At 51.0% G+C, this 10,619-nt stretch overlaps 1 long non-coding RNA gene across 1 annotated transcript; it reads left to right on the top strand.

Annotated features, from left to right (window-relative positions):
• The first annotated feature begins 768 nt into the window (after positions 1 to 768).
• LOC123112023 (uncharacterized) lies at positions 769 to 3,329 on the top strand. The gene is made up of 2 exons (XR_006455022.1): positions 769 to 970; positions 2,476 to 3,329. It is a non-coding gene; the product is annotated as an uncharacterized lncRNA (long non-coding RNA).
• The last annotated feature ends 7,290 nt before the right edge of the window (positions 3,330 to 10,619 follow it).

Genomic DNA, 10,619 nt, shown 5'->3' with positions numbered 1-10,619 from the left:
ATACATCGTCGTCTCCACGTGCCTCGGTTATCTCTTTCCCGAGCCCTTTACTTATGCACTTTACTTTGTGATAGCCATATTGTTCTTTGTCATATATCTTGCTATCACATAGTTGCTTATCTTGCTTAGCATAAGTTGTTGGTGCACATAGGTGAGCCTAGTTGTTTTAGGTTTTGTGCTTGACAAATTAACCGCTAGGTTTATTCCGCATTTGTTCAAGCCTTAATCGTAATTATTTTAAAGCGCCTATTCACCCTCCCCCTCTAGGCGACATCCTCGATCTTTCACACGGCCCGCAGATTCCCCCCTAGTAATACAATGTAGTATAATGATGAACTATGTATGATCAATGTCGTTGCAAGTTTCTCTCGCGAATGCTTTTTTAAAATTTTATAGTTTCAAAAATGGGGTCTGATATGGAGCGCACGAATTCGCCACGCAAATCAGATCTGCAACGAACTGTAAAAAAGATTTTCAGGTCAGCATTATACGAAGTCTGCTAGAGATGCTCTGATATCAGGGTTATGTTGCCCCAAAACTTATATAAAAAAGAAGAAAGAAATACTCCTCTTTTATTAGTTTATATAGAGGGAGTAAAAAAATTTAAATACGAATCCTCATATAAGATCTCATGAATGAATATAGCATCTCTAAAATAAATCCTTTTTACTATGCTTAATAGCACTAGATTAGATCCGAGAAGAAAGACTGCTTTGAGATTGGAAAAGACACGAGGCATCTTCCAGAGGGGGTCCAGCCTTTTGTTCACTTGGATGAAGAGATAGGACCGGTCAGTTTGGGATCGATACGCAGGATACTTCTTCTCTAGAAGAACTGACTGACACAATAAAGCGCGCCGCCGCCCAGGTCTCCTCTCCATTGCAGTTGCAGCCTCCGCCTGGCTCTGGCTGGATCCTCAGCCCACCGCCGCTTCGACCCGGAAGCGAATTTCTCTCCTTCTTCTGCGTTGGTAAGTAGCCTAGCCTGAAATCTGCATCTATTTCTCTTGTTCTATGGCAGCCTAACCCAGCCCTTGGTCGATATAGCAAGCTAGGTTTTGTCCAATCCAATCCAGGCCAGGCATCCTCTCTTTTCTCCACGGGCGGATTGACGGCCGCATGCAGCTAGGATGCGGACCCGGCCATCCCGACCCCTACCTGGAAGCCTCCTCTGAACTTTTAAATAACATGCCAACTTGAGGCATCCCCTTATCAGATTGTGCCATTGCACACCACCAAAGTTATCTGCCATACATGTATAATCAGTTGATCAAATTGCACAACAATAACAAATTTTGTAGATGAAAGAAACTTGAAAGAATTACTGCTAAAGGAAGAATTACTACAAATTGCAGAGCCTTATACTGTGTACTGTACATATGTGTATACTGGTCATTCAAATTTTTACTACTGGTGAAAGGATACTGCAAATTGCACAGCCTTGTGCTGTGTACTATATTGCACAAGCATGTAACTACTACATGTCACGTTAGAACTTACCATCTGAACTTCTTCTGATTTTATATCTGCACTTGCTGGTTGTGTGAGAGAGAGAGATCAGAATGCGTGAAATCTGTAGAAATCATGGGCACTTTGAGCTTGCCAGTGTGTGGGTTGGTCGTTTGGTGGTAGCAGGGGCATATCTGACGAGTGTCCATTCTGACTGGTGCCGGGAGGGATGCAGATGCAGCGCTTGCAGGAACTAAAATCAGAATTACCTCCGGCGGGCAGTGGCTGCAGGTTCACAGCGAATTCTTGGGAAGATTACGCGGACGGACATCCTCCGGTGCGGCACGGCCATCATCCCTCGCCTCCATGGCGGCGCGACCTTCACCCCTCACCGTGGCCCCTCCTTGCTCTCCAATGGACGTTGTGCGAGGCCCTGCTCCCTCTCCTCTCACGGCGGCACGACGCGCTCGACTCCCTCTGTCTCCTCGGTGAGCTCGCCCATCAAACCCTACCTTCGTCGAGCAATGCAGGAGAACGATCCCACCCGCGCACAAAAACGCCTCGCCCCGCCTCTGTCTCTCCTGAAAACTACCAAGTCTGGGTGTGTTTTGGTTTCAGTCAATCATGTGCGTCCGATGTAGAATGAGTGGCAGATATTGTAAGCTAAGGCGCTCTGTGCCTTTGCTCTTCAAAGGCACTGAAGCTGAGTCCAGTAGGAGTATATGTTATGTCCATCTCTGAGTCCTCGACTCTGGAGGATATCCAAAATTACCTTTTCAAAACCAAGGCCAAACAACTTCTTTAAACGAAAGAAAGATGCATATCCAGTTATCATTGGTCGTTTCTTCGAATTAGAGATGAGGATAATCCAATTTCAGAAACTACTTCCATACCGGCAACCGCTACCACATCTCTCCTTTGTAGCCTTTGAATGCCATTGTAATTTCAAATCGTTTATGTACAGTTGGTGCACCAAACAGCACATAAATTCTTTTGCTTATATTCTTCTTCGTGTTTCTTTGTGCAGCTATCGGAGAACGGTTAACATCAGTTGACACTCTATCAAGGTGCAGACACAGCTGCTGACCAATAATTTGGGTCATGTCTACCCCCGCTTGCAAAGACGGGGCTAATCTTGACGACAACCATCCCAACGGGCGACGTGCCAAGTCCAAGCATGGTCACACAGATGATCCCAATAACCCGTTTAACCCCAAGAACCGCGGGCCATTCATCATGTGTGCCTTCTTCTTTACATTTATAATTTCCCTCTGCTGCATGATTGTGATCGCAGCTGTCAACGAGGCCCAACCACCTGGCGTTGGCGATCTCTTCGTCCGACTTATAGGCAAAAGTGGGCTTGATCCTGGCACCTCTCCGCCGACTTCGCCGGCTTTCCACCTTGCCTTGGACTTCAATTGGACACCACGAAGATACCGGCGCTGCAGCGGAGGAGGCAACTCGTTGCTGCGTGTCTCCTACCATGACATGATCCTGGCGTGGGCTCAAGTGCCACATTTCTGCGTCTACGGCCACTGGGGCATTGACAGTGTTGGTACCTTCGAGGTGGAGGCCAAGGCGCCTCCGTGCTGCGAGAGGAGGTGCGCAACTTGCTTTGGAGCGAGATTCAGGTCGTGGGGAAGGTCGAGTTCTACGTGGAAGGAGAGGTGGCGGGCCTAGGGTATCTTCGCTGCAAGTTCTTCGTCATAAAAGATAAGGCTGCGGATGTGGCCAAGAGCCTGTGCATCCTCCGCCAGTAGGCTGGACCTATGACTTCTGATAAGGGTGTTATATATCCTCCCTTCTGTCACTGGATTACATTTACTTTTGTAATAGCTGCTATATTCTGCTTTGAAATGAAACAAAAAAACTTCAGCTGCATATTTTTTCTCGAGTGGTTATTTTGTTCGGAAAATGCTAGCTCAATCCTCCGTGCAAAAATTCAACAGAAACTTTCACCATACTGTGTAGGCTTCACCGCTTCAGACTTGCACAGCAGGTACTCCCTCCGTTCCAAATTACTCGTCGTGGTTTTAGTTCAAATTTAACCACGACGAGTAATTTGGAACGGAGAGAGTACTTATCATATACGTGTACGTGTCTTGCCTAGTAGCTCACTTTGGAACTGAAAGCTTGGTCATCTGGAAGGAAGGTTCTACTCAGCTGTTGGACTGGTCAGAGGGAGTTCCTTTCAGTTCTACTCTGCTAATTTTGCGATGATACCCTGTACACTGAAGCTTCAGTTAGTTTTTTCAGTTACAAGCTAGTCTTGGCTGGACCTATGCCTTCTGATAAGGGTGTTATATATTCTGATTTGAAATAAAACAAACAACTCTAGCTGCTTTGAAATTCTGTGTCCCCTTTTTTCTCAGTTTTTTGTAACTTATAAGTACTTAACATCATCCTTTATTATCATCTGACATATGGAAGTATTTGTATTGTTTGTCCATCAATTTGTCATACAGTCATTTGATCTATTTTGTTTTTTCATTCATGATTGAATATTCGGGCGTTGTGCTCTTTCCGCAGCGTAGCGTCCAGCAGACCAGGGTGGTAAACGTGTTCCAATGCTTCAGCCTTGAGGCGCTCCGCCGTGCTCAACCACCAGTTGGAGAGGCTCCCCGTCCCCATGTTCTTCATACCATGCTGCAGTGAAGGGCATGCGTGAGAAATGGCAAGCTACCAGCAGGAAAAAGGGCGGCCAACCTCTCTTGTCAAGCACATCAGGATTCAGAGCATCTCCAGCCGTTGGCCCCCCAGGGGGCGCGTAAAATCGTCGCCTGGGGTGAGCCGGCGCAAAAGATCGGCCTGAGGGCGAGTGGGTTCCCAATCGCCGACCCCAGGACCGTCCCCAAACGTCGTCTAAGTTAAAAAAAACATTCGGCAAAGTTCGGCTAAATTCGGCTAAAATTCGACAAACTTGGCACATATTAGACCTGTTCGACAGTTTACATAGCAATTTTTTCTAAAAAAAGGCCGAAACTACAAATAAGGGCGAAGAAGCCGCTGAACGCGGCGTGGTCGCCGGCGGCGGCGGCGGCCTTCTCCTCCTTGACGTGGCCGTCCCTGCTGGACCCCTGCCCGGCGTCGCCATGGCGGACCGGTGGCGGTGGTGGCGCGTCGTCGCGGACGACGACGCCTCCTTTGTCGCGGCCCCGGCGGCGTTGTTCGTAGCGCTGCAGGGCGGCTCACTGGCGCTCCCCACTCCATCTTGAGCCAGTCGTCGAGCGTGCGGCCGGGGGCGCCCCACCACACGCGGCGCCCCTCGCTGTTCTTGACGCCGCCCACCACCGGCGCCCTGTTGGTGGACGCCAACCTCTGCTCCTGGCGGCGCTGGAAGTACGTCGCCCACGCCGCGTGGTTGTCGGCGACGTACTAGGGGAGGGCGAGCTGCTCCGCTGTGAGGGAGGCTCGCACGCGGTCGACCTCGGCGGCGAAGAAGGCGCGCGGGGCGCGCCTCGACGTCGTCGGGCACCGGGGGAATGGGCACTCCCCCGTTGCTGAGTCTCCACCCCGTTGGCCCGGCGCGCATGTCCGGTGGCGCCGGGATGTTCGCCTCGAACAGGAGCCACGCCTCCCACTCGTGAAGCGAGCGACGACCGAAGCCGTTGGCCACCGCCACGTTGCCAGGAAAACGCGCGGCCATCGGGCTTGGGAGTGAGGGAGAGGGAGGGAAGAGGCGTCGGCGGCTGCGCACGGAGAGGGAGAGCTCGGCGACGGTCGATGGGCGGCGAGGGCTAGTGTGGCCAGAGGCGAGGGAGGCCACCGGCTTATATAGCCGCGCCCGTGCGTACGCGTGGCGAGAGGGGAGGCGTCGCCACGCTGCCCGTGACGCGCCGCCCGTGATGAGGAATCAATGGCAAGGCTGACCGGCGTCGGCAGCGCGACAGCCTTGGCATTGATTCCCGTGGGAACCGAGGCGATTAGGCGACGAAGCGGACGTCTCGCTGACTCGGCGGGCCCGCGGCACTTTCGCGCGAAAACCACTCGCCCCGGCGCCCCCGGGCGCGCCGGGTTCGGCCTAGGTCCGCCGGCGCTAATTTCGGTCCAAGCCGACGAAAAACGGGCCCCTGGGAACGCGACTGGGCCGTTTATTGGCGTCGGCGTGAAAAAATTATCTGGAAAGATTTTGTTGGAGGCGCGGCTGAAGATGCTCTTATAGGGGCAGCGGCGAAGCTACGTATAAATTTTTGGGCGGGTCATGGTAAAGAAGAGCACAATTTTTAAGCGCGCACTTCAATTCTGACATGAACATGTGTGCTTACAAATAGGTGTAGGCACGACGTGTACCTCTGAAAAGCACCAAGCTGGTCGGCCAGTATTTTCTGGACTGCGTTGGGGAGCTCGAGAAGCAGCCTCGCCATGGAGCAAAGCCGCGCAACAAGCACCATGAAAATAGCAAAAACATAATATCAAGTTTCAAACACGCAACTTAATAGATAATTGTGCTAACCAGGACGACGCCGTATTTTCTTTGTTTCTTGAATTTTGTTGGTGTACTTGAGCACATATGTGCAAATTTTTACACCCAATAATTATGGACATAATAACAGCGTTCATACTGTCACCCTTTTGTATAACCTCATGATATCTCGACCTTTGTTGATGTACTTGAGTATATATGTGCATTTTTTTATACCCATCAAATTATGGAAATAATAAAAACGTTTAGATTTTATCCTTTTTTATTTGAAAAAGGAGGATGACCCCCAGCCTCTGCATCTGGGAGATGCATGCGGCCATTTTATTGATTATTCTTGAGGACCTTACAAAGTAGAACAACAATATGCCTGAATCCGCCATCTTGGCAACATCTGCCGCTACTCCTATTCAAATGATGAAGGGGTGCAAGTTGGGCCACATACCTAGACCTCTCACCTAAGCCTAACATCTAAAGCCGGAGGCCCCCAAGCCATCTGTCGGGTCCGGTGCTCAAACCGGTTCGACGCACTCACATGTGTCGTCGCCGCCATCTTCCACTGGTCCATCTTCAGAGCAGATTAAGGTGACAACCTTGTTAGATCCTCCGCCATCGGCGCCACCACGACGCCAAACGACGACCTTCACCTATGCGAGCCTTGGCAGGTCCTCCGCCATTGACGCCGGCCGACGAGCTCCACCTACGCGAGTCCATCTCCAAGCAACGAACGTAAATCCATGCTAGGATAGGGCCACACCACCATCGTCGCCCACCACCCACAAGCGCCTCCCAACCCTAAGGTTCCCAAAGCGGCGCCTTCAAGAAGGGAACGGCGCTGTGAGCGCCGCCGCCGCCCAACAAAGTTAGGGCTTTCGCCCGGGAGACCTAGGGGAAGGTGAAGTGAGGAGATCAGTCCATACCGACGCCTCCAAGGAGGAGAACGACGCCCGCAGGCGTCGCCGTCGGCGCGGCCGGTCATGGTCGGCCAGGGATTTCGCCCGAACTAGATCCCCGCCACCAGCAGCGCCTCCTGTATAGAACCGGTGACCAAGAGGAAGAGCGGCCCGACCAGGCTGGCCCGCACGATGAACAGGGGAGGAGGGGAGGTGCCAGATCGCGCGCACCGACCGCCGCAGAAGCCGCCGCCGGCCGCCAACGACCACCAGATCCCGCCGCCCGCGCGGGCGGGACACCAGATCCACCGCCCGCATGGCTGCTAGCCGTCCGTGCCTTGACAATGGAGCCGCCGCTCTAGATCCGGAGTTCCCCACGCAGATGCAGGGCAACAGAGGCCCCACCGCCACCATCCTTTGCGCCCCAGGCTTGTCCGGCGGCTGCCTCAGGCGGCGGCGAGGAAGGGAAGGGGGGGAGGGGCGGCTAGGGTTGGGAGGAGGAGCGGCTGAGGTCATACATAGGTGTATGATGAAGGACGTTTAGATTTTATCTACTGTCACACTTTTGTGTAACCTCATGATATCTTAATATAAATCACTGATTTAATGACATTGATCATGTTATTTAGGAATGCAATTATTTCCTTGTACTTGAGCGCTCCCTATTTTTTTGAAAAGGAGTTTAAACCCTCGGCATCTGCATCAATCGATGCATGCAGCCATCTTTATTGATTATTGCACAAAGGTCTGACAAAAACATACATCAATCCACCCGAAGCAACCACTCACACCTACAAACTCGATAATGTGAAGTGCTCTCATTTCCCATATCTAAAACCGGTGTCGTCGCCGATCCATCCACATAATGTATCGGAACCAACAATCGGTGCAGCCTACTTAAAGCGCACACCACATGCATACGTTTTAGAAGCCGCCGTCATCATCGGACCACTTACCCATCTTCAGAAGAGAGATCCACATCATCCTTGCCAGTCCGGACATCCATCGACGCCACCACGATGCCCAACGGCGCCACCGCCCTACGCTTGTCCGTCCAGACGCGAAGACTCTGGAAGATCCATCGTGCGTAGCACCTGCCAACCAGGCATGACACAGTGTAGCACCTGTCGGCCAGGCATGACTTGACAGCTCCATCGAAGCTCCATGCAAGACGAAGTCGCTCCACCTCCTGCCTCTGTCTTCCAGCGCTGCTCCACAAACGACACTGCCAAGAGAGAAACGGCATCGTACTACCGCCATCGTCCGATCTAGCAGACCAGATCCTAGGTTTTCCCCCGAAGCAGCACGAGTGGGTCAACAACAGTTATACGACAATGCCTTCACCAAGGTAACGGTGCAAAACGCCACCATCGCCCGCCAACGGCTCGGTTTTCACCAGCAACTATGTCTGCCCGACTCGTAGCCGGGACTAGATGAAGAATCTCGAGATCCGACCACCCAGCCACAGGCCAGCCATCTCTGACGGAAGAGATGACAACCACCACCAGCTGCACTGGTCAGAACAGATCTAACCGGAGGTGCCGCCGACGGGACCACCAGGCCCTCCATGCCACCACCGCCGATCCAAAGGCATATGGCGCGCCGCCGCTGCCTCCGACGCTGCGGCGCCAGAGCCATCGCTGTCGCCAACACTGCCACCACAGCCGCCATTAGGACGCCGACCGGCCACCACACCGCCGTAGTCCAAATCTGGGCCGTCATGAACCAGATCGGCACCGCGCAGTCCAGATCTCTGATCGGTCCAGATCTCTGACGGAAGAGATGACAACCACCGCCAGTTGCACTGTCACACCCTCGAGCCAGGGTGCCCCACGTCATCCTATGACCCGCGAGATGGAGGAGTGCCTCCGCCGCCGCCGTTGCACGCACAGGCTATGCCCGGCTCTGACCACCGGCAGCGGCGGAGAGGAAGAAGAGGAGGAGTGACCCGGCGGCTAGGGTTGGAGCCCCTCGGTCGCCCGCGTGGAGGCGGCGGAGGGGAGGGGAGGAGACAGATGAGATCTGGATGGACGAATTAGCAGTTAGGCCGTAGATGAGCAACAAGCATCGAGCGGCGAGGAGGCCGCGGCCGCGCGCGAGACCCCCGCTCTGCTTAGCGCTCCCTATATGGTATGAATATATCATTAACTAGATGATACCCCGCGCGTTGTTGCGGGAATTCTTAGTCTATAAACATGGTGGTAGATAAATTGAACAACTTTTTGCATAGTGTACTTACGTACTTAGATAAGAAAATAGCAATGGACACAATACTTGGTTTAAATATAAATATTGGAAAACATGAATTATGAGTTCTTTTTTTTACTAAATACAGGCCAGGAGTAATTTCATATGGCTTATATGAATAACAATGTACTCCCCCCGTCCGGAAATACTTGTCGGAGAAATGGATAAAAATAGGTGTATCTAGAACTAAAATACGTCTAGATACACTCATTTCTCCGACAAGTATTTTTGGACGAAGGGAGTATATATTATTGTAACTTTTCTCGTAAATCAATCTTCATATCTGCATTCTTATGATCTACACAAAAAATGACCATTGTAGTTGCTTGCATTACGTGGCAGTGAGTGATGGAGCTCCAATATCAACAAAAACAAAAATCCTTCTCTCTCTATTTTGCCAAAGAGTACAAATTCTCTTGTCTGAAAAGAGCATGTGTACTTATCATCAGCACCGCGATCCAAATTATGGCACAGAAGTCAGGATTTGTTTACAACAAACGAAAATCCACAGGAGCGGACGAGCTCGCGTGCTCACGGAATCGCTACGCACTCGTTCTCTCCGGGATATGGGCCGTGTCAGGTACTGTCAGAGGTATAAGACGCGTATACTCTGGGGCTTGGGCTGAATAGATATGGCTGGGCCCTCATCTTCAGTTTGACAGACGTTGCGGTGTGTAGGCCGAGGACGTCCTGGACCGAGCTGTGCCATCAGAACGTTTTGTCAGCCTACGGGATACTTAACGGAAAGACCCCGGTTGAGTAGCTGATCTGCGACGTAGGGCGAGGCGCTCCTTTATTGAACCGTGTCCGTCACTCTTTTCCTCCACCCCATTTCAAATTTCAAACAGCCGAGGAATTTCTCTCTCCCACCCATGGACGTGCAGAAGGTGTGCGTCTACACATGTCACCCTGCATGACACGCGTGCACTAGTATTTGAAAGCTCATTTACATCGTTGCAGCACAGCTCAGGCTGGTGCATCTCACATCTATGATACAACAGCCAAAACTGCCTGAACAAGCATAGGGTGAGCTATCAAATTCAGCAAGGATCATTCGTTGGAATTTCTGTGGAATTTCAGCACGCCGTTCATATCTTGTTTTACTCCCTCCATTCCTAAAAGGCGTATTTTGTTTCATTAATACATGCATTTGACCAGTAATTACTTCATAAATACAAAGTTATATGACATGAAATTTGTGTCACTAGATTTGTATCCAAAAGTACCTTGCTATGATAGTGATTTTGTATCACATAATTCAAATACTCCCTCCGTCCTAAAATTCTTGTCTTAAATTTGTCTAAATACGAATGTATCAACTCACGTTTTAGTATTAGATACATCCGTATCTAGACGAAACTAAGACAAGAATTTTGGGACGGGGGGAATATTAGAAAAGTAATTGTTGATCAAAGTCTTGTCTTAATGAAACGAAATAAGCCTTACTCATCGCCAAGGCTGTAAGAAGAAAAAAACATACATGGGAAACCGATCACGTTCGTGCCATATAGCCAGCCATACAACAAGTGTAGTTGGAGAGTTTTTCCCGGTAAAACCATGCAGGCTCTTACATGCGTGGCCATCTGGCAAGAAAAAAGGTCATTTCCATGC

This window comes from Triticum aestivum, chromosome 5B (genome assembly GCF_018294505.1).
Source record: "Triticum aestivum cultivar Chinese Spring chromosome 5B, IWGSC CS RefSeq v2.1, whole genome shotgun sequence".
Lineage (NCBI taxonomy): Eukaryota > Viridiplantae > Streptophyta > Magnoliopsida > Poales > Poaceae > Triticum > Triticum aestivum.
This window is presented reverse-complemented; position numbering and strand designations above follow the sequence as displayed.